Source organism: Oryctolagus cuniculus, chromosome 19 (assembly GCF_964237555.1).
Source record: "Oryctolagus cuniculus chromosome 19, mOryCun1.1, whole genome shotgun sequence".
NCBI lineage: Eukaryota > Metazoa > Chordata > Mammalia > Lagomorpha > Leporidae > Oryctolagus > Oryctolagus cuniculus.
The window spans coordinates 65,244,785-65,267,306 of record NC_091450.1 but is presented as its reverse complement, the minus strand read 5'-3'; the positions used below and the strand labels follow the sequence as shown (position 1 = coordinate 65,267,306).

At 40.1% G+C, this 22,522-nt stretch overlaps 1 long non-coding RNA gene across 1 annotated transcript in view; it reads right to left on the bottom strand.

Moving 5' to 3' along the window:
- LOC138847076 (uncharacterized) overlaps positions 1-22,522 on the bottom strand; it is a 95,220-nt gene that overhangs the window by 55,056 nt on the left and 17,642 nt on the right. The window contains exon 2 of the long non-coding RNA XR_011384680.1: positions 970-1,240. This is a non-coding gene — a long non-coding RNA (uncharacterized lncRNA). The remainder of the gene's footprint in view (positions 1-969; positions 1,241-22,522) is intronic.

The window sequence follows — 22,522 nt, the reverse complement described above, 5'->3', positions numbered from 1 at the left end:
TACCACCCATTGGGGAACACAGAAATGTTGTCTTTAGCAACAAAATGGATGTAACTTTAACCCAGTATATTCAGTGAAATAAGCCAGTCCCAAAAGGACAAATAACGTATTTTTTCCCTGATTTGTGGTAACTAATAAAGTACCTAAATGTAATGTGTGGGAGAGAAAATGAAATTCTGAGATAAAATTGTTTCTTATAGTTCTAGTCTCACTTTCAAGAACAATGTTTTGTTCTTCATACTCCATGTTGAACACTGTTACTTAATCATATGAATATATAGTTAACTGAAAACAGATAATTCGAAGAATTAAGGGTAGGAACAAGAGAAGGAGGAAGAAAAAGGCTGGTGTGTAGGCTTGAGAGATGCTAGCATGGGAAGAAGTATCAGTATGTTTTGAATCTATATATAAGAAATACATGATACTTACATACCTGATATAAAATGTTAAAAAGTAGATAATTTTCTAACCAGACTAACAAAAAAGATAAAAACTCCAGTGAATAAAATTACAGACAAAAAACAGACATTATAAACAACATCACTGAAACTCAAGGTTTCAAAGAAATTGCTATTCAGTACTGTATATTAATAAACTGGAAAACTAGGAGGAAATGGAGAAATCCCTGGATAACAAATACACATAACCTACTAAGATTAATTCCCGAAGACACAGACATCCTAAAAAGACTCATAAAAATCAATGAAAACTAAAACACCAACCAGAAATACCGCTAGAACTGATGAAATAACTAAGTTACAGGTTACAAATAAACATACCTTGTAACCCGCAGTCCTGTCCTCCAGCGCGAGCCCAGCCACCCGCTTCTCCACTTCCCACAGCTGAGCCGCCGCCCGCCCCCACGGCCACTCAGCCTGTGGACCTGACTGTCTATACTGCTCCGAGGTGCCACAACCCTCCCACCTCCCGAGGTCCCAGGCCTCTCACTGTTTTTTAAGAAAAACTCACCTTCGCTCCCGCACTCTCCAGGCCAGTACCGCTGCTGAAAACGCCGCCGGAAGCCGACAACTCTAGCAGCTGACAACACGCTGCCACCATCGGCTCTGTATCCACCAGACTGACTGCACAAGCGCCATCCATCTAGGACCCGCCTCTTCCTCCCAGCGGCACCGGAAGTGGCCAGGCAGTGTCAAAAAAGTGGGTGACAGCTCTCTTGGCTCCAGGCTTGGATAGAGGGCCAGTGTTGATCTCCGGTATGCTGCAGGTAAGAAAGCTTTTCCTATACAAAAAAAAAAAAAAAAAAAAAAAAAAGAAGAAGACTGGATGCAACTGTAAAACGTTACATTTTGTGAAATAAGCCTTTCCAAAAAGACAAATATGTATATTCTCCCTGATCTGTGGTAACAGAGTACCTAAAACGTGATTCTTAGAAGTTATATTGACACTCTGACATACAATGATTTTAAAAAACTCTTGCAGATATAATGATGATTTTAAACAAACCATGTCTTGCCTCTTCAGGAACAGGTTTTTTTTTTAATTCTTTCAAACTGTTGAATTCTTTACTTAGTGTAGTCTTTATATTGTGAGTATAAAATAATTGAAAATAGATTTTTGCATAAAGTAAGAATGGGAAGAGTGGATGGAGATTAAAGAGGGATGGGAGCTGTGGCGCAGTGAGATCACGCCCTGGCCTGGAACACCGGCATCCCATATGGGCGCCAGTTCGAGACCCAGCTTTTCCTCTTGTGATCCAGCTCTCTGCTATGGCCTGGGAAAGCAGTGGAAGATGTCCCATGTCCTTGTGCCCCCGCACCCGTGCGGGGGAATGCAAATGAAGCTCCTGGCTCCTGGCTTCGGATCGGCACGGCTCTGATGTTGTGGCCAACTGGGGAGTGAACCATCAGATGGAAGACCTCTCTCACTCTCTCTGCCTCTTCTCTCTGTAACTCTGACTTTCAAATAAATAAATCTTTTAAAAAAATGAAGAGGGATGGGAGCATGTTTGGGTGGGTGAGTGGGAGGGAGGGAGGGAGGGTAGGGTGGGAATAATTAGTGTTTCTAAATTTGTATATATGAAATACATCAAGTTTGAATACTTTAAATCAAGTTTCCAGGTAAAAAGAGAGATAAAATTTTTAATAATTCATTATGAGTGAGATAGCAAGAGATAGTTCTCATCTACTAAGTCACTCCCCAAATGCCCACATATGGGACTAAAGCTGAGAAGTGGGATCTGGATCCATGTCTCTCACATGGTTGACAGGAACTAATGCCTTGAGCCACTCTCCAGGATATACAATATGGTAGGCCATAAGTCTCAGCAAATTCAACAAATATCGAAATCATACCATGCATATTCCATGACCACATGGAATGAAGGGGCAAATGACCACACCAAGAACCTCAAGAACATATACAACCACATGGAGACTGAACATGGTCCTGAATGAACCGTGAGTCATACAAAAAATAAAAAATTATGGAAACGAATAAAGATGACAGTATAACATATCAAAACTTATGGGAAACTGCGAAAGAGTATTAAATGGAAAGTTTAGAGAAATTGATCCCTAGACCAAGAAATTGGAAAGGCATCAAATAAGAGCCACCAATGTAGTGCCCTTGAAAAACAAATGAAACCAAACACAAAATTAGGAAGAGGAAAGAGATAATTAAAATTAGAGAATAAACAAAATTGAAAGCAAAAAAGAATATAAAAATCAGTGAAATGAAGAACTTGCTTAAAATATTTATACACTCTCGGGCCAACTATCCTTAAAAAAAAAAAAAAAAAAAGAAGAAGACCCCGATCAGTAAAGTCAGAGATCAAAAATGAAAGGTAAAAATAGCTACCACAGATGATAAAAAGATTTATCTATCAAGAGTTAATACAAAGGACTGTATGCCAACCAATTAAAAGTCTGTCTCTCCTATTCTGTCTATAATTCTGCCGCTCAAATAATAAAACTTTCAAATAAACCATAGGTTTATTTCAATAGATGCAGGGAAAGCATCTGACAAAATACAACATCCTTTCATAATGAAAACCTTAAGCAAACTGAGTATAGTAAGAACATTCCTCACCACAGTCAAGGCAATTTATGACAAACCTATAGACAGCATCTTATGAATGGGGAAATGTTGGAAGCATTCCCATGAAGAGCTGGAATCAGACAAGGATGCCAACTTGTGCCCTTGCTATTCAATATAGACCTGGAAGTTTCAGTCAGAGCTATTAGGCAAGAAAAAGAAACCAAAGGATACAAACTGGTAAGGAGGAAGTCTAATTACCCCTACTTGCAGATGACAGGATTCTATACAGAGGGGAAATAAAAGTCTCCACTAAGAGACTACTGGAATTCATAAAAGAGTTTGGTGAAGTGGCAGGATATAAAATTAACAAAAGAAATCAACAGTCTATATATAAAAAGCCATGGCTGGGAAAGAGCTTCTAAGAGCAATCCCATTCACAATTGCTACAAAAAAATTAAATACCATGGAATAAATTTAATCAAGAATTCCAAAGATGTCTATAATGAAAATTATAAAATATTAGTGAAAGAAACAGAAGACACAGAAATTGGAAAAAAATCTTTAATGTTCAAGGACTAAAATAATCAATATAATCAAAATGTCAGTAGTACCAAAAGCAATTTACTGATTCATGTGATCCCAATCAAAATGCCAGTTACATTCTTCTCAGATCTAGGGAAAAAAAGATGCTAAAATTCAAATGGAAACACAAGAGACCCAGAATAGCTAATGGAATCTTGTATGTGAAAAGCAAAGCCAGAAGCATCACAATACCAGAATTCAAGACATATTTCAGAACAGTTACAATCAAAACAGCCTGATACTGGCAAAAACTACACATGTAGACCAATGGAACACAACAGAAACTCCAAAACTCAATCCACACTTTTACTAATAATTTATCTTTGACAAAGGATCTAAAATCTAACCCTGTGACAAGGTGAATCTCTTCAAAAAATGGTGCACAAAAAGAAAATAGAAACCTACCTTATTCTAATACAAAAATCAACTCAAAAAGGATCAAGGACCTAAATGTACAACCTAAGACCTTCAAATTCTTAGAGAACATTGTGGAAATGATGCAAGACATTGCCATGTGCAGACTTCTTAGAACCCAGAAGCACAGACAATAAAAGCAAAAACATACAAACGGGATTACATCAAGCTGAGAAGCATTTGCACTGTAAACAAAAACTCAGAAAAGTTCACTTTGCAACCGACAGAATGGGAGAAAATCTTTGCAAACTATGTAACTGATAAAGTATTAATATCCAGGATGTATAAAGTTCTCAAAAAACTCAACAACAACAAAACAAACAATGCAGTTAAGAATGGGCAACAGACTTGAACAGACATTCTTCAAGGAAGGAAATGCAAATGGACAACAGACACATGAAAAAATGCTCAGGATCACTAGCCATTAGGGAAATGCAAAGCGAAACCACAATGAAGTTTCACCTCACCACAGACAGAATGGTTTGCATACAGAAATCAACAAACAACAGATGCTGGAAAGGATGTGGCAAAACAGTACCTAGGGGCCAGTGCCATGGTGCACTAGGTGAATCCTCCTCCTGCGGTGCTGGCTTCCCATATGGGCACCAGGGTCTAGCCCTCGTTGCTCCTCTCCCAGTCCAGCTCTCTGCTGTGGCCCAGAAAAGCAGTGAAGGATGGCCTGAATGCTTGGGACCCTGCACCTGTATGGGAGACCAGGAAGATGCACCTGGCTCCTGGCTTTGGATCAGTGTAGCTCCAGCCATTGTGGCCATTTGGGGGTGAACCCCTGGATGGAACACTTTTCTCTGTCTGTAACTCTTCCTGTCAACTATTAATATAATTATAATATATTAATAATATTAATAATAATATTATTATAAAACAGTACCCTAATCCACTGGGAATGTAATCTGGTGAAGTAATTGTGGAAGACAGTATGGAGACACCTCAAAGAGCTGAAAATAGATGAACCATAGGAACCAGCAGTGCCACTCATGGGAATTTACCTAAAAAAATTGAAATCAGCAGATGAAAGAGTTATCTGTGCCCACATGTTTATGGCAGCCCAATTCACAACATCCTCGATATGGAATTCACCTAGATGTCTATCAAATGATAACTAGATAAAGAAATTATGGAGACCGGCACTGTGGCAAGGTGGAATAAGTCTCCTACCTGCTGCACCAGCATCCCATAGTGGAGCCAGTTCAAAGCCTGGCTGTTCCTGACGAAGGCCTAGGAAAACAGTGGAAGATGGCCCAGGTCCTTCAGCCCCTGCACAGTGTGGGAGACCCAGAAGAAGATCCTGGCTCCTGGCTTCACATCAGCCCAGATATAGCCATTGCATCCATTTAGGGAGTGAACCAGAACGAAGACCTCTTATTCTCTGTCTCTCCTTCTCTCAACTCTGCCTCTCAAATAAATAATTCTGGAAAAAAAGTAACGGTGGTATATATACATTATGGAATACTATTCAGCAAGAAAAAATGGAATGCTGTCTTTTGCAATAAAATGGATACAATTGAAAACAACCATTATACTTAGTGAAATAAGCCAGTCGCAAAAAGACAAATATCATATGTTGTCCCTGATCTGTGGTAACTAATATAGTACTTAACACGTAATAATGTGTAGGAGTAAAATGAGTATTTTGCGATATGATGCTTTTTTTACAAGCCTTGTCTCATGTTGAGGAACAATTTATTTTCTTCATACTATTTGTTGAACTTTCTACTTAATGAACAGTGAATATTATGAGTATAAAGTTACCTGAAAATATTTTTCTATTAGAATTAACAGTGAAAACAGGAGAGGGAAGAGGAAGAAGTATGGGCTAGAGGAAGTGTTGGGTGCGAGGAATCAATATGTTCCTGAATATGTATATGGCAAGTACATGAAAATTGTTTCCCTCATATAAAATTTGTAAAAAATAGGTAAGTCTCTAGGCAAGTGCTGTGGCTCATTATTCTAATCCTCTGCCTGTGGTGCCAGCACACCGGGTTCTAGTCCCAGTCGGGGTGGCGGATTCTGTCCAAGTTGCTCCTCTTCCAGTCCAGCTCTCTGCTGTGGCCCGGGAAGGCAGTGGAGGATGGCCCAAGTACTTGGGCCCTGCACTGGCATGGGAGACCAGGAGAAGCATCTGGCTCCTGGCTTTGGATCAGCACGGTGCGCCGGCTGCAGCGGCCACTGGGGGGTGAACCAATGGAAAAGGACAACCTTTCTCCCTCCTCTCTCTCTCTCTCTGTCCACTCTGCCTGTCAAAAAAATAGATAATCCTCTAACAAGACTGACAAAGAAAAAGAGAGAAAAAAACTCAAAAAATAAGATTAGATGAAAAAGCAGACATTATAACCAACACTACTGAAACTCAAGGCTTCAAAAGAAACTGCCATTCAATATTATATGCAAATAAACTGGAAAACCTCAGAAAAATGGAGAAGTTTGTCAATACAAATAAGTTACCAAATTTAATCCAGAAAATAAAGACAATCTAACAGACTCATAAAAAGTAGTGGGATTGTAGCAGTAAGCAAAATTCTTCCATCAATGTAAAGTCCAGGACTTGATGGCTTTATTATCCAATTCTACAAAACTTTAAAGACAAACTCCAACAATATTCAAACTATTTGAAAACACTGCCAAACACTTTTTAGGAGGCCAACGTCATTTTGATGCCAAAAACAAACAAAGAAACAAAATGGAAAGACTACAGGCCTATTTCCTTGAAGAACATAGATACAAAGATTCTCAACAAAGTACTGTTGTGGAGTTTCTTGATCTCTTTGTAAATTCTGGGTATGAATCCTTTATCTGTAGCACAGCTTGCAAATATTTTTTCCCATTCTGTCGGTTGCCTCTTCACTCTCCTGACTGTTGCTTTTGCAGTACAGAAACTTCTCAATTTGATGCAATCCCAATTGTTAATTTTGGCTTCGACTGCCTGCACCTCCAGGGTCTTTTCAAGGAAGTCTTTGCCGGTGCCAATATCTTGCAGGGTTTCTCCAATGTTCTCTAATAATTTGATGGTGTCGGGTCGTAGATTTAGGTCTTTAATCCATGTTGAGTGGATTTTTGTGTAAGGCGTAAGGTAGGGGTCTTGCTTCATGATTCTGCATGTGGAAATCCAGTTTTCCCAGCACTATTTATTGAATAGACTGTCCTTGATCCAGGAATTGGTTTTAGATCCTTGATCAAATATAAGCTGGCTGTAGATGTTTGGTTTGATTTCTGGTGTTTCTATTCTGTTCCATTGGTCTATCCATCTATTTCTGTACCAGTACCATGCTGTTTTGATTACAGCTGCCCTGCAATATGTCCTGAAATCTGGTACTGTGATGCCTCCAGCTTTGTTTCTTATTTATTTCTTTATTAATTTATATATTTTTTTGACAGGCAGAGTGGAGAGTGAGAGAGGGAGACAGAGAGAAAGGTCTTCCTTTACCATTGGATCACCCTCCAATGGCCGCCGCGGCCAACTCTCTGCGGCCGGCGCACCACGCTGATCCGATGGCAGTAGCCAGGTGCTTCTCCTGGTCTCCCATGGGGTGCAGGGCCAAAGGACTTGGGCCATCCTCCACTGCACTCCCGGGCCACAGCAGAGCACTGACCTGGAAGAGGGGCAACCAGGAAAGAATCCAGCACCCCGACCAGGACTAGAACCTGGTGTGCCGGTGCCACAAGGCGGAGGATTAGCCTGTTGAGCCACGGCGGCAGCCCCGGCTCTGTTTTCATTGTACAAAATTGCTTTAGCTATTCGAGTTCTCCTGCGTATCCATATGAATTTCAGCATAATTTTTCTAGATCTGAGAAGAATGTCCTTGGTATCTTGATACAAACAACCCACTTAAGAGATGGGCCAAGGACCTCAATAGACATTTTTCAAAAGAGGAAATCCAAATGGCCAACAGGCACATGAAAAAATGTTCACAATCACTAGCAATTAGGGAAATGCAAATCAAAACCACAATGAGGTTTCACCTCACCCCGGTTAGAATGGCTCACATACAGAAATCTACCAACAACAGATGCTGGCGAGGATGTGGGGGAAAAGGGACACTAACCCACTGTTGGTGGGAATGCAAACTGGTCAGGCACTATGGAAGCCACTCTGGAGATTTCTCAGAAACCTGAATAGAACCCTACCATACAACCCAGCCATCCCACTCCTTGGAATTTACCCAAAGGAAATTACACTGGCAAACAAAAAGGCTGTCTGCACCTTAATGTTTATTGCAGCTCAATTCACAATAGCTAAGACCTGGAATCAACCTAAATGCCCATCAACAGTAGACTGGATAAAGAAATTATAGTATATGTACTCTGTAGAACACTATGCAGCAGTAAAAAAAAAATGAAATACAGTCATTTGCAACAAAATGGAGGAATCTGGAAAACATTATGCTGAGTGAAATAAGCCAGTCCCAAAGGGAGAAATATCATATGTTCTCCCTGATCAGTGACAAGTAACCGAGCACCAAAAAGGAAACCTGTTGAAGTGAAATGGATACTATGAGAAACGGTGACTTGGTCAGCCCTTGCCCTGACTGTTGATGAACAACTTAATACTTTACCCCTCTTAGTATTTTTTTGTTCTACTTAATACTATTGGTTGAATTCTGTAATTAATACACAGTTTTTCTTAAGTGTTAAAACTTAACTGAAAAGTGATGGCTGTTAAATATAAGAGTGGGAATAAGAGAGGGAAGAGATGTGCAATTCTGGACATGCTCAAGCTGACTTGCCCCAAATGGTAGAGTTAGAGACATACCAGGGGACTCCAATTCAGTCCCATCAAGGTGGCATGTACCAATGCATGTCACTAGTCCAAGTGATCAATTTCTGTTCACAGTTGATCATAAGGATAGGATTGAGAGTCAAAGGGATCACATAAACAGGACTAGTGTCTGAAAATACTAATCAATAGAATAAAAAAGGGAGAGAACAATCCAACATGGGAAGCAGGATACACAGCAGACTCATAGAATGGCGGATGTCCTAAACAGCATTCTGGCCTCAGAATCAGCCCTTAAGGCATTCAGATCTAGCTGAAAAGCCCGTGAGAGTATTTCAGGCATGGAAATCCAAGACACTCTGTCAAAAAAAAAAAAATGACCTAAAGGAAAGATCTCTGTGAGTGAGATCCCAGTGGAAAGAACAGGTCATCAAAGAAGGAGGTACCTTTCTCTGAAGGGAGGAGAGAATTTCTACTTTGACTATGAACTTGTCTCAATATGATCAGAGGCGGGAAACTCAAAAGGCTTCTATAGCCTTGGCAACTCATGACAAGAGCCTAGGGTGATTACTGATGCCATAAACAAGAGTGTCAATTTGTTAAGTCAGTAACAGGAGTCACTGTGCACTTACTTCTCATGTAGGATCTCTGTCCTTAATGTGCTGTACATAGTGATTTAATGCTATAACTAGTATTCAAACAGTATTTTTCAGTTTGGGTTTCTATGTGGGTGCAAACTGTTGCAATCTTTACTTAATATATACTATATATATATATATAAAGAGAATTGAAAATGAATCTAGATGTGAATGGAAGGGGAAAGGTTGCAGGAAAGGGGAGGGTTGCAGGTGGGAGGGAAGTTATGGGGGGAAAGCCATTGTAATCCATAAACTGTACTTTGGAAATTTATATTCATTAAATAAAAGTTTAAAAAGTACTAAATAAACAATTCAAAGCCTCAAAAAGCTCATACATACGCCGGCGCCGCGGCTCACTAGGCTAATCCTCCGCCTAGCGGCGACGGCACACCAGGTTCTAGTCCCGGTTGGGGCGCTGGATTCTGTCCTGGTTGCCCCTCTTCCAGGCCAGCTCTCTGCTGTGGCCAGGGAGTGCAGTGAAGGATGGCCCAGGTGCTTGGGCCCTGCACCCCATGGGAAACCAGGAAAAGCACCTGGCTCCTGGCTCCTGCCATCAGATCAGCGTGGTGTGCCGGCTGCAGCGCGCCGGCTGCAGCGGCCATTGGAGGGTGAACCAATGGCAAAGGAAGACCTTTCTCTCTGTCTCTCTCTCTCACTGTCCACTCTGCCTGTCAAAAAAAAAAAAAAAAGCTCATACATAACTATCAATCGGAATTGATCCCAGAAATGCCATGCTGGTTCCATTTTGCAAAACAATCAACATCATAAATTAATCAACATAATGAAAGAATAGAAACCATACTCAAATTAGATGCAGAGAAAGCATTTGGTATGATTTATTACCCTTTTATGGTACAAAAAAAATCCCTCCACAAATTAGGCATAGCAGCAACATGCCTCAAAATCATAAAGGTGATATTTGACAAACCAACTGCCAATATTATGCTGAATGAGGAAAAGATGAAAGCATTTTGTCAAAATCTGTGACAACACAAGGATGTCCACTTTCACCACTCTGACTGAATAAAGTACTGTAAATTTTCACAAGAGCAATTAGAGAGGAGAACAAAATAAAAGGCACTAAAATTGGAAAAGAGCAAGTCAAATAATTAATGTTTGCAGGTGACATGATGTTGCTCCTGGAAGAACACAAACATTACATTAAAATGCTGCTTGAACTGATAAACCAATTCAGCAAAGTTTAAAGGTAGAAATAAACATACCAAAAAAAGCTGCTTTTTTACATATTAATGATGGCCTCACTGACAGAGAAATCAACAAAAAATCCAATTTACAATAACCACAAAAATTAGTATATTGAATAAATTTAATGAAATGAGTGAAAGATCTCTATAATGAAAATTCTCAAACACCGACCAAAGAAACCATCAAGGACACAAAAAATGGAAAGATACTCCTGCTTGTGGATTGGAAGAATCTATATCTTTTAAAATAACTATTTCACGTAAATAAATCTACAGACTACCAATGGCATTCTTTACAGAATTAGAGAAACAACCCTCAAATTCATAAGGAACCACAGAAGATCCAGAACCTCTAAGGTGATCCTGAGGAAATAAAAATCAAGCTGGAGACATCACAATACCTGACTTCACAACATATTAAAAAGCTACACTAATTAAAACATCATGTGACTGGCAATAAAAAAACCGAGACACAGACCAGTGGAGCAAAACAGAGAATCCCAAAGTTAATCTAAATACATACAGCCACCTGATTTTTGACAAAAGGGTTCAGACCATTCATTGGTGTAACGATAATCTCTTCAACAAATGGTGCTGGCAAAGCTTGATGTATTTACATAGAAGAATGGAATTGTATCCATATCTCGCATCATTATAAAAATCAAGTCAGATGCTTCAGCCATGCACTTCTCAGAAGACGGTTCTTACAAGTATGGTCAAAAACAGTGAGGTCAGGTGCCAGTGCTGTGGTGTAGTGGGTAGGGCAGCCAGCAGCACTGGAATCCATTGTGGGGACCAGTGCCTGCCCTGGATGCTCCACTTCTGATCCAGCTCCCTTTTAGAGGCCTGGGGAACGGCTGTTGAGGATGGGTTGATTGTTTGGGCCTCTGTCACCCTGTGGGGAGACAAGGTGGGGCCCCTGGCTCCTGGCTTCTTATAACCAGTATAGATAAAAGATTTCTTTCTCTCCCTCCCTCTCTGTAACTCTGACTTTCAAATAAACAAATAAATCCCCCAAACAAACCAAAAAATCTGTAGTGGTTTCTCATTAAGGGCAGTCCACCTGGGGTAGATTAACCATTCAATCAGATGTGTGTGAGATTCCCCATTCCCCAGTTTGCAATGAACATTTTCTCTTGGACTGCTGCTGAGCTGTCCTAGGTTTTCCAGGGCATGGCAGGCAAATTATTTCCTTGGGAACCCCCCAATGTTGTTACCCTGTTATCTTTCCTCCTAACTTGGACATTTTCTCCAGGGAATTCTCATCTAATTTTTTTGCCTGGAGAGTCGAAGTCTGACTATTCAAATTCTTAAAATCTGAGAGAAAATAACGTCCCAGTATTCAGTGAATAATTTTCACTGGATCTCTTTTCAGCACAGGATCTTTTTCTCAACTCTACCTATAGGACCCTCTGAAGGGAATGAAACCTGGGCTACAGCCTGGATGGGCAGGGCAGAGGCTCCCCAGTGCACTGTGAGTACGCACATCAAACACTCTTTTACCCTCAACTTCATGCCCACCTCAGCAGCCTGAGGCTTGGGGGGTTTGCATTGCGTTACTGAGCCCATTTCTCAACTTTCCCCACTGCAGGCTCACAGCTTATGTCTATGTTTTCACCTGCTCATCTGCTTTCTTCTTTCCAGAGTTTTGCTGCTGTTGTTTTCTCTCTCATTCTTTGTGCTCCTGAGTGTTCAAGCCTTCTTCAAAATGCCTTTTACTGGTAAACAGCATTCAGGATGGAGCAGAGATGTTTGTGCATTTGTTCAGAATTTAAGATTTTAACTGAAATTCTGTTTTATCCTTTATATTTAAACGTTTAGTCCATTTGGAAATGTGATTTCATTCTATGAAGAAAACTGTCTTAATTTTCAAAGGTTAGATATTCTCCCCCAGTGCCTTCTATCGGATAACTTACTTTTACCTACAGATTATTAATATATTTATATAATCTTTAATATTACAGACTATGTTTTCTTTGGCCCCTAATTCTCTGCAGAGCCCCAGGAAACTCATCCCCCAACATCCTATCCATCCCTGTCTCCACTCTCTCCAACTCTACTGAAGCCCACCAGGACCCTACATTTTTCCGCATGCCTGTGGGGCTACCCACATGACCCTCTCTGCCATGGTTATGAAGTTCACATCTCTGCCTGGGCTGCCCAACCCTAGGGAATAGGGTGTCCCTTCCCCTCCCCTTGGGCACCCAGGCCATGGCCACCACTGGGGCAGCCACAACTGCTCACCAGTTTCTCCTCTCCAGGAAGAAGGCCCAGCTGGGGTTGAGCAGGAAGCCGTGCAGTCTCCAGAAATAAATAACCTGTAGTCTATGCAGATGATGGAATATTGCTCTGTGTTAAGAGATGAGTGATCATACCATGAAAAGCTTGCATAGGAGAACCAGGAATGTATATTCCTAAGTAAAAGAAACCTATTTTTGTGATTTCAACTATAGGACAGTCTAGAACAGACTTAACTATGGAGACAGTAAAAGGATCAGTGGTTGCCTAGGACAAGAATTTTAAGGCAGAGAAAATAACTCTGCATTAAATTATGATTGATATGTGTTGTTGTACATTTTTCAAAGCCTGTAGGATATATCACACCAAGAGTGAATCTGAGTAAACTGTGGAGTACGGGTCATAGTGATGTGTCAATGTAGGCTAATTAATGAGAATAAACATACCGTCCAGTGGGGGATGTTGATATAGGGGAAATGTGGGGGGGGGGGCAGAAGAGGAAAATCTCTGTATCTCCACTTAATATTTTTCTGTAAACCTAAAACTGTTCCAAAAATAAAGTTTATTTTTTAAAATGAAACATTCGGGGGGCGGAGCCAAGATGGCGGAATAGTGAGGGCGCACACCGATAGTCCGGGAAAATTTAGTTTAATAAAAGGGGAGTTACGGTAGCTGCAGAAAATAGAACCAAACAAAAATTGCAGGGAAAACCCTTCTGAATGGAGCAGGCGTGAATCGGAGGACCTATTGGGAGAACAAGGTCGCCCACCGCGCGGAAGCCAAGTCGCGGGACCCAGCCGCAGAAGCCCCAGGGTCTGCGCGACAGTGCTCCAAGGAGAGTGCACGCCACACAGAAAACAGCGGGGAGACTTGAGACGCTCAGGGCTCCGAGTCCACACATCGGCGCTGGAAGGGGAGGTGAGCTCAACAACCTGAGACATTGGTGGGGAAACGGGGGTCAGAATCTAGAGGGGGGCCGGAAAGTGCAGCAAACTCACTACCGGAAAGAAGGAAAAAAAAAAGCTTCGGGTTTCTCTTCCCCCTAACCTTGCAAAGGTTACAAGGCTGCAAGACTTGAAGAATTCCCAAGAGACAAAGAGCAGGCCTCCTCTTTGGATTTACATATCAATGGGGGAGAGTTAAGGAACTGAGTCACTACAATTCAGTAGCCTAGGCAACCCAGTGGGAGTCCAGAGGAGCCAAAGACTGGAAGCTAAATACCATCAATGCTGCACAGCCCTGCCCTGCAGTGTTACTTACCCCCTGAATAAATAAAATAAATAAATAAATAAAAAGAGAGAGATTTACCACGCATAACCTGAGGGTGTCACCTTTGCACACCCTTAACCAGGAAGAACCAGGCAGAGCTCTCAGGCCGCACCCATCTCAAGCCTCCAAGGCTCCTCCAACAGCAGGCAGTCCACTTAACAAGGGCCCAGTATAAAAAAAAAAAAGAAAGAAAAAAAAAAAGCGCACAGTGACGCAAGAAGAATTAACTATGCCGAGTAACAAACACAGAAATAGAGGGAGCAAGATCAACGATGACACTATGATGCCTCCAAATAAGCAAAACACCCCAAGCCAAGAGTATGAAGATGATGAGATAGAAGAAATGCAAGATACGGATTTCAAAAAATTTATGATAAGAACATTTAGAAGTTTTCAAAAGCAAATCCTTGAACTACAGAAATCCTTAATGGACAAGATTGAAAATCTTTCTCGTGAAAATGAAATTTTAAGGAAGAGTCAAAATGAAACTCAGAAACTAGTAGAACAGGAAAGTGTAATAGTCAAGAGAAATCAAAATGAAATGAAGAGCTCAATAGATCAAATGACAAACACATTAGAAAGCCTTAAAAACAGAATGGGTGAAGCAGAAGAGAGAATATCGGACTTAGAAGATAGAGCACAGGAAAACATACAGTCAAACCAAAGAAAAGAAGAGGAAATTAGAAACCTGAAAAATATTGTTGGGAATCTACAGGATACTATTAAAAAAACCAACATTCGAGTTCTAGGAGTTCCTGAAGGCATGGAGAGAGAGAAAGGATTGGAAGGCCTTTTTAGTGAGATACTAGCAGAGAACTTTCCAGGTTTGGAGAAGGACAGAGATATCCTAGTACAGGAAGCTCATAGAACCCCCAATAAACATGACCAAAAGAGATCCTCACCACGACACGTGGTAATTAAACTTACCACAGTGAAACATAAAGAAAAGATCCTAAAATGTGCAAGAGAGAAACGTCAGATTACTCTCAGAGGATCTCCAATCAGACTCACAGCTGACTTCTCATCAGAAACCCTACAAGCTAGGAGGGAATGGCGAGACATAGCACAGGTGCTAAGAGAGAAAAATTGCCAGCCCAGAATATTATATCCTGCCAAGCTCTCATTTGTGAATGAAGGTGAAATAAAGACCTTTCATAGCAAACAGAAATTGAAAGACTTTGTGGCCACTCGTCCGGCCCTGCAAAAGATACTTAAAGATGTGCTACACTCAGAAACACAGAAACACGGCCATCAATATGAAAGAAGGGAAAGGAAGAACACCTACCAGTAAAAGAGCATGGGAAGCTCAAAGCATATACTAGAAAATATTTCCGGGAAAATGGCAGGGCAAAGTCACTACGTATCAATTGTCACATTGAACATTAATGGTCTGAATTCTTCAGTTAAAAGACACCGTTTAGCTGACTGGCTCACAGAACACAACCCAACTATTTGTTGCCTACAAGAAACACATCTCTCTAACAAAGAGGCATGCAGACTGAAAGTGAAAGGTTGGAAAAAGATATTCCATGCCAACAGAAACCAAAAAAAAGCAGGTGTAGCCATATTAATATCAGACAAAATAAACTTTAATACAAAAACTGTTAAGAGAGACAAAGAGGGACACTATATAATGATTAAGGGTTCAATTCAACAGGAAGATGTAACTATTATAAATGTATATGCACCTAATTACAGGGCACCGGTCTATTTAAAAGATATGTTAAGGGACTTAAAGGGAGATTTAGATTCCAATACAATAGTACTGGGGGACTTCAATACTCCACTCTCAGAAATAGACAGATCATCCGGACAGAAGATCAACAAGGAAACAGCAGATTTAATTGACACTATTGCCCAAATGGATCTAACAGATATCTACAGAACTTTCAACCCTACATCTACAGACTTCACATTCTTCTCAGCAGCGCATGGAACCTTCTCTAGGATTGATCACATACTAGGCCATAAAGCAAGTCTCAGCAAATTTAAAAGAATTAGAATCATACCATGCAGCTTCTCAGACCACAGCGGGATGAAGCTGGAAATTAGCAACTCAGGAAACCCCAGAAAGTATGCAAACACATGGAGACTGAACAACATGCTCCTGAATGAACACTGGGTCATTCAAGAAATCAAAAGAGAAATCAAAAACTTTCTGGAAGTAAATGAAGACAACAACACAACATATCAAAACTTATGGGATACAGCAAAAGCAGTATTGAGAGGCAAATTTATAGCAATAGGTGCCTATATCAAGAAATTGGAAAGGTACCAAATAAATGAGCTTTCAGCACACCTCAAGGACCTAGAAAAACTGCAGCAAACCAAACCCAAATCTAGTAAGAGAAGAGAAATAATTAAAACCAGAGAAGAAATTAACAGGATTGAATCCAAAAAAAACATTACAAAAAATCAGCCAAGCAAGAAGCTGGTTTTTTGAAAAAATAAACAAAATTGACACCCCATTGTCCCAACTAACTAAAAAAAGAAGAGAAAAGACCCAAATCAATAAAATCAGAGATGAAAAAGGAAACGTAACAACAGACACCACAGAAATAAAAAGAATCATCAGAAATTACTACAAGCACCTGTATGCCAGCAAACAGGAAAACCTATCAGAAATAGATAGATTCCTGGACACATGCAATCTACCTAAATTGAACCAGGAAGACATCGAAAACCTAAATAGACCCATAACTGAAACAGAAATTGAAACAGTAATAAAGGCCCTCCCAACAAAGAAAAGCCCAGGACCAGATGGATTCACTGCTGAATTCTACCAGACATTTAAAGAAGAACTAATCCCATTTCTTCTCAAACTATTCAGAACAATCGAAGAAGAGGGAATCCTCCCAAATTCTTTCTATGAAGCCAGCATCACCTTAATCCCTAAGCCAGAGAAAGATGCAGCACTGAAAGAGAATTACAGACCAATATCCCTGATGAACATAGATGCAAAAATCCTCAATAAAATTCTGGCCAATAGAATACAACAACACATCAGGAAAATCATCCACCCAGACCAAGTGGGATTCATCCCTGGTATGCAGGGATGGTTCAACATTCGCAAATCAATCAATGTGATTCACCACATTAACAGATTGCAGAAGAAAAACCATATGATTATCTCAATTGATGCAGAGAAAGCATTTGATAAAATTCAACACCCTTTCATGATGAAAACTCTAAGCAAATTGGGTATAGAAGGAACATTCCTCAATATAATCAAAGCAATTTATAAAAAACCCACAGCCAGCATCCTATTGAATGGGGAAAAGTTGGAAGCATTTCCACTGAAATCTGGCACCAGGCAGGGATGCCCACTCTCACCACTGCTATTTAACATAGTTCTGGAAGTTTTAGCCAGAGCCATCAGACAAGAAAAAGAAATCAAAGGAATACAAATCAAGAAGGAAGAAGTCAAACTATCCCTCTTTGCAGACGATATGATTCTGTACTTAGAGGATCCAAAGAACTCTACTAAGAGACTATTGGAACTCATAGAGGAGTTTGGCAAAGTGGCAGGATATAAAATCAATGCACAAAAATCAACAGCCTTTGTATACACAAGTAATGCCATGACTGAGAAAGAACTGCTAAGATCAATCCCATTCACAATAGCTACAAAAACAATCAAATACCTTGGAATAAACTTAACCAAGGATGTTAAAGATCTCTACGATGAAAATTACAAAACCTTAAAGAAAGAAATAGAAGAGGATACCAAAAAATGGAAAAATCTTCCATGCTCATGGATTGGAAGAATCAACATCATCAAAATGTCCATTCTCCCAAAAGCAATTTATAGATTCAATGCAATCCCAATCAAGATACCAAAGACATTCTTCGCAGATCTAGAAACAATGATGCTGAAATTCATATGGAGGCACAAGAGACCTCGAATAGCTAAAGCAATCTTGTACAACAAAAACAAAGCCGGAGGCATCACAATACCAGATTTCAGGACATACTACAGGGCAGTTGTAATCAAAACAGCATGGTACTGGTACAGAAACAGATGGATAGACCAATGGAACAGAATTGAAACACCAGAAATCAATCCAAACATCTACAGCCAACTTATATTTGATCAAGGATCTAAAACTAATTCCTGGAGCAAGGACAGTCTATTCAATAAATGGTGCTGGGAAAACTGGATTTCCACGTGCAGAAGCATGAAGCAAGACCCCTACCTTACACCTTACACAAAAATCCACTCAACGTGGATTAAAGACCTAAATCTACGTCCTGACACCATTAAGTTATTAGAGAACATTGGAGAAACCCTTCAAGATATTGGCACAGGCAAAGAATTTCTGGAAAAGACCCGGGAGGCACAGACAGTCAAAGCCAAAATCAACTATTGGGATTGCATCAAATTGAGAAGTTTCTGTACTGCAAAAGAAACAGTCAGGAGAGTGAAGAGACAACCAACAGAATGGGAAAAAATATTTGCAAACTATGCAACAGATAAAGGGTTAATAACCAGAATCTACAAAGAGATCAAGAAACTCCACAAAAACAAAACCAACAACCCACTTAAGAGATGGGCCAAGGACTTCAATAGACATTTTTCAAAAGAGGAAATCCAAATGGCCAACAGGCACATGAAAAAATGTTCAAGGTCACTAGCAATCAGGGAAATGCAAATCAAAAGCACAATGAGGTTTCACCTCACCCCGGTTAGAATGGCTCACATACAGAAATCTACCAACAACAGATGCTGGCGAGGATGTGGGGAAAAAGGGACACTAACCCACTGTTGGTGGGAATGCAAACTGGTCAAGCCACTATGGAAATCAGTCTGGAGATTCCTCAGAAACCTGAAGATAACCCTACCGTTCGACCCAGCCATCACACTCCTTGGAATTTACCCAAAGGAGTTTAAATTGATAAAGAAAAAAGCGGTCTGCAGCCTAATGTTTATTGCAGCACAATTCACAATAGCCAAGACCTGGAACCAACCTAAATGCCCATCAATGGTAGACTGGATAAAGAAATTATGGGATATGTATTCTTTAGAATACTATACCGCAGTAAGAAACAACGAAATCCAGTCATTTGCAACAAAATGGAGGAATCTGGAACACATCATGCTGAGTGAAGTAAGCCAGTCCCAAAGGGACAAATACCATATGTTCTCCCTGATCAGTGACAACTGACTGAACACCAAAAAGGAAACCTCCTGAAGTGAAATGGACACTATGAGAAATGGTGACTTGATCAGCATAGCCCTGACTGCTAATGGACAACTTAATACATTATCCCTCATAGTATTTTTTTTTGTCTGTTCTACTTAATATGACTGGTTTAATTCTGTAATTATCACACAGTTATTCTTAAGTGTTGAAAATTAACTGAAATGTGATCCCTGTGAAACATAAAAGTGGGAATAAGAGAGGGAAGAGATGTATAATTTGGGGCATGCTCGGGCTGACTTGCCCCAATTGGTAGAGTTGGAAACATACTAGGGGATTCCAATTCAATCCCATCAAGGTGGCATGTGCCAATGCCATCTCACTATTCCAAGTGATCAATTTCAGTTCACAATTGATCATAATGAAAGGACTAAGAGTCAAAGGGAGCACATAAACAAGTCTAGTATCTGCTAACACTAACCGATAGAATAAATAAAGGGGAGAGTGATCCAACATGGGAAGTGAGATACTCAGCAGACTCATAGAATGGCGGATGTCCTAAATAGCACTCTGGCCTCAGAATCAGCCCTAAAGGCACTCGGATCTGGCTGAAAAGCCCATGAGAGTATTTCAGGCATGGAAAGCCAAGACACTCTGGCAAAAAGATCTCTGTGAGTGAGATCCCAGTGGAAAGAACAGGTCTTCAAAGAGGGAGGTGCCTTTCTCTGAAGGGAGGAGAGAACCTCCACTTTGACTATGACTGTGTCTAAACAAGATAAGAGTCGGAGAACTCAAGGGGCTTCCATAGCCTTGGAAACTCATGACTGGTGCATAGGGAGATTACTGATGCCATAAACAGGAGTGTCAATTTGTAAAGTCAACAACAGGAGTCACTGTGCACTTACTCCTCATGTAGGATCTCTGTCCTTAATGTGCTGTACACTGAGGCTTAATGCTATAACGAGTACTCAAACAGTATATTTCACTTTGTGTTTCTATGGGGGTGCAAACGATTGAAATCTTTACTTAATGTACACTAAACTGATCTTCTGTTAAAAAAAAAAAAAAAGAAACTATCAATTCCCAACTTGACTCCCACTGGGATTAAACATGACAATAGGTCTGATCTGATTTCATCATCATTTAAAAAAAAATCATCTATTATTTTTCACTTTATGTTTCTGTGTGGGAACAAACTGTTGAAATCCTTACTTAAGGTATACTAAGCTGATCTTCTGTATACTAAGATAATCGAAAATGAATCTTGATGTGAATGGAAGGGGGGAGGGAGTGGGAAAGGGGAGGGTGGTGGGTGGGAGGGACGGTATGGGGGGGAAAGCCATTGTAACCCATGAGACGTACTTTGGAAATTTATATTCATTAAATAAAAGATAAAAAAAAATAAATAAAAAAATAAAATGAAACATTCACAGAAGCATAAAAAATCAAACACCTAGAAATAAATCTGATAAAAGTCCAAGATCCCTTTGTGAAAATCATGAAGCATTACTGAGAGAAATAAAACATGAATTATTTAAGTAGAAAGATATAACATGATTATTGATTGTATACTTTATGTTATAATGATCTCAATTCTCTTTCAGCTACTGTTCTATAGCAAAGATGTGATTCTAAATTTTATATGGAAACCCAAAAGCTTAAGAATGGCCAAAGTAAACTTTTGAAGAAGATGAGAGGACTTGCTCCCCAGGACATACAGACACATTAGTTCTGGTAATTAGGACAATCTGATAATGGGCAAGTTAAACAGTGGAAGGGAACTGATGATTCCAAAGCTAACTCACACAGAATGGGCTTGATGTATTGTAATGATGGTACTTTAAAATAAGAGAAAGAGGACTGTCTTTCCCATAAGCAGAAGTGGGGCAAGTGGGACTCATGTGCAAAAAAATATTAAAACTTGACTGCTATGTTTAGTTTCACGAGATTCAGAACTAAATGCAAAAGGCAAAACAATAAAAAAAGGGAAGGCAACATAAGGTGATATCTTCTTGTTCTCAGGGTAAGGAAATATCCTTAAATTATGACACACAAAATACAAATCATGTCCTAAACAGCACTCTGGCCTCAGAATCAGCACTTAAGGCATTCGGATCTGGCTAAAAAGCCCATGAGAGTATTTTTGGCATGGAAAGGCAAGACAGTCTTGCAAAAAAAAATGACCAAATGAAAGATCTCTGTGAGTGAGATCCCAGTGGAAAGAATGGGCCATCAAAGAAGGAGGTACCTTTCTCTGAAGGGAGACTAGAACTTCCACTTTGACTGTGGCCTTGTGTAAATCAGATTGGAGTTGGCGAACTCAAGAGGCTTCCATAGCCTTGGCAACTCATGACTAGAGCCTCAGGTGATAACGGATGCCATAAATAAGAGTGTCAATTGTTAGATCAACAACAGGAGTCACTGTGCACTTACTCCCCATGTAGGATCTATGTCCTTAATGTGTTGTACTCTGTGTGTGAATTAATGGTATAACTAGTACTCAAACAGTACTTTATACTTCGTGTTTCTGTGTGGGTGCAAACTGTTGAAATCTTTACTTAGTATATACTAGATTGATCTTCTGTATATAAAGATAATTCAAATGAATCCTGATGCGAATGGGATGGGAGAAGGAGCAGGAGATGGGATGGTTGCGGGTGGGAGGGAGGTTATGTGGGGGAAAAGCCGCTATAATCCAAAAGTTGTACTTTGGAAATTTATATTAATTACATAAAAGTTAAAAAATACAAATCATAAAAGAAAACATTTAAAAGTTGGGCCCTATCAAAAGTAAGAGCCTCTGCTCATCTGGAGATAGCATGAAGAGAATGAAAAGGCAGTCTCTTCATTAGTATATAGAAAGAACCAGTATAAATGAGAAAAAGGCAGAGCTTCACCAAGTGGCCAATAGTTTTGATGAAGCAGGTAATTCACAAAGGAGAATATCCAAATAGCCATGAGTACATGGAAATATACTGACTTCATTAATAACTAGGGAAATGCAAGTTGAAGCACCAGGAGCTATCATTACTATAGCCATCAGGATGACTGACAATATCAAGCTTGGCAGGTGATCAGGAGCTAAGGGACTTCTCAGGGATTGTTGAAGGCACACTGGGGTGCCCTCGTTGGAAAAGAGTTTGTCCTGATGCACAGAAGTTCAAAGACACATGAGCTCTATGAGCCACCACTTACAAACAGAGGCACAAATGCCCTCAAAGTCACAGGACCTGGTTGGTGTGCTTCCCCGGATTCCTCTGGAGATCACCAAGACCCTAGACCTTGATTTAATAGTAATGAATGAGG